This window comes from Capsicum annuum, chromosome 10 (assembly GCF_002878395.1).
Source record: "Capsicum annuum cultivar UCD-10X-F1 chromosome 10, UCD10Xv1.1, whole genome shotgun sequence".
In the NCBI taxonomy this organism is placed as follows: domain Eukaryota; kingdom Viridiplantae; phylum Streptophyta; class Magnoliopsida; order Solanales; family Solanaceae; genus Capsicum; species Capsicum annuum.
The window spans coordinates 163,166,120-163,169,119 of NC_061120.1; positions in this window are offsets into that span (position 1 = coordinate 163,166,120).

Genomic DNA, 3,000 nt, shown 5'->3' on the forward strand with positions numbered 1-3,000 from the left:
TTGTTTGAGTTTTTAGAACTTGTAGAAGGCTTACATGATTAGCTTGGGGTTACTCGTAGTCCTGAGCACTGTGTGATATCTCGGGACATGTTTTCGGGGCGTTACAAACTTGGTATCAGAGCCTAAGGTTTAAAGAGTCATAAGGAGCTAGACGAGCCACATTACGTAGAGTCTTGATCATGGGTGTGAAGCGCGCTACATTATGAGAAAGAGGCTATAGAATAATTTTGATCTTCATCCTTTATCTTTCATGATCTATCGTGCTTATAGTTATCTCTATCTACTTTAACTGATGCTCTTACATGACAGAATATGCCTCTTCACCGAGCTAATGCACATAAAAATAATAACCAGCCACCCCATCCTATTGATCCTTTAAATGAGAATATGTCTCATGCTGAATTTTGGGTTGCCTTTCAGGCGTTGGCCTAAGCCATGACTGCCAATGTTCAGGGAAACCATCAGGATGCAGTCCCTATTCAGCAGAATAGGGAGTTAGCTGCAACCAAAATTTGTGACTTCATGAGAATGATTCTACCTGAATTCTTTAGGTCAAAAATAGGTGAGGACCCACAGCTCTATGTTGATGAGGTGAGGAATATCACCTAAGTGATGCATATTTCTGAGAAGGAGAGTGTAGAGTTTGCATCCTATAGGCCGAAGGATGCTGCTTATAATTGGGTGGTTATATGGAAGAATGGTAGAGGTGAGAATGCAGCTCCCATAAGTTGGCAGGCATTTCAAGATACATTTTTGGATAGTTTTATTCCATGTGATTTAAGAGAAGAAAAGGTTGAGGAGTTTATAAACCTGAGGCAGGGCTTGATGATTATGAAGAAGTATTGCCTTATATTCAACCAGTTTTCTAAATATGCTACTAATTTGATAGATGAACCTAGATCTAGTATGAGTAAGTTTTTTACTGGAGTGTCTGGTTTGGTAGTCAAGGAGTATAGGTATGCGATGCTTATTAAGGATATGGATCTTAATAGACTGATGACTCATGCTCAACATATTGAGGCAGAGAAGTTGAAGGAGAGTGAAAGGGAAAGTAAGAAGGCTAGAACTAGATGGTTTGAGTATGGCTAAGCAAGGTCTGTAGGGGGCAGCCGTTTGCAATTTTAGGGTCGCTCGTATATGCCAGTGCCATCTTCAGCCAGTTCCCCCACATCCAGAACCAAGCAGGAGTAGTGGGGTAGGACTTCTATGTCTAGGTCTCAAAATAGTGTGGGTAGAAGGCCTAATTATCCTCCATGTGCTAAATATGGTAAAACTCATCCTGGTAAGTATTTGTGGGGACAAAAAAGTTGTTATGGATGTGGAAAATTGGATCACGGACCAAAGAATGCCCATATACTAAGCAAGGAAGCAGGAATACTCATCCCCAGACTCAGGTTACTAGCGCACCAACTCTACTAGGTCGCCCAATCCCCCCTCTGGGCGTATCATTTAGTACTGGTGGCGGTCAATTCCAAAATTAATTTTATGCTTTACCATCCTATGAGGAGCAGGAAAGTTCACCAGACGTCGTTACTGGTATGCTTTGTATTTTTCATCTTGATGTTTATGAGTTGTTAGACCCCAAGTCAAATCCCTCTTATGTGACTCTATTAGTTGTGTTAAATTTTGGATCAGATCATGAAATGCTCTCTAAGCCCTTCTTAGATTCCTCCCTAGTGGGTGAGTCAGTTGTTGCCAAGCGAGTCTACAAAAAATGTCCTATGACTGTTCTTCATAAGATTATATTAGCATACTTAATAGAGTTTGATATGGTCCACTTTGACCTTATTTTTTGGCATGGATTGACTGTATTTCTATTATGCATCTATAGATTGTCTGACCCGAGCAGTAAAGTTTCAGTTCCCTGATGAGACATTCTTTGAGTGGGAAAGTAATTTGGTGTCTCCCAAGAGTCATTTCATATCCTATCTTAAGGCCATAAAGTTGATATCAAAAGCATTCACTTATCATTTAGTTCGAGTCAAGGACACTAAGTTTGAGACTTCAATAGTTCTATTAGTCCATGTAGTCAATGAGTTTCCTAAAGCTTTTCCCGAAGATCTTCCAGGGGTACCTCCCACTAGAGAAATACAATTCCCTATTGATTTTCTTTCTGATAATTATCCCATCTCTATTCCTCTATATCGTATGGCTCCCATTGAGCTTAAAGAGTTAACGGAGCAGCTTAAAGATCTCTTAAATAAAGGTTTCATAAGGTCAAGTGTCTCTTCATAGGGCACTCCGATCCTGATCATGCGTAAGAAAGATGGCTCTCTCCGAATGTGCATTGACTACTATTAATTGAATAAAGTCACAATCAAAAACAAATATCCTCTTCCTAGGATTGATGACTTATTCGACCAACTCCAAGGTGCAAGTTACTTCTCTAAGATAGACCTCAGATCTTGCTATCACCAGCTTAGATTAAGGGAATGTGATATTCCAAAGATGGCTTTCCAAACTCATTATGGTCACTTTAAATTTCTAGTCATGTCCTTCGGGATAACAAATGTCCTAGAAGCCTTCATGGACTTAATGAACCGAGTGTTTAAACAGTATTTAGACATATTTGTCATAGTCCTTATCGATGATATCTTGGTCTATTCCCATCGTGAGAATGATCATGCATACCACCTTAGAATTGTATTGCGAACCCTTAGAGATCACCAGTCATTCGCCAAATTTAGCAAGTGTGAATTTTGGATAAGTTCAGTAGCTTTTCTCGACCATATTATTTCCGGTGATGGTATTAGAGTTAATTCTCAAAAAACTGAAGAAGTGAGAAACTGTCCTAGACTTATCTGTCCATCAGACATCAGGAGTTTCTTGAGTTTAGCTGAATGTTAATGACATTTTATTGATGGGTTTTCATCCATTGCATCCTCCATGTCCAGATTGACTAAAAAAAGTTAAGTTTCAGTGGTCAGATTCTTGTGAGAAGAGTTTTGGGAGTTGAAGGCTCGAATCACTTTATCCCCAGTTTTAGTGCTACCTGATTGT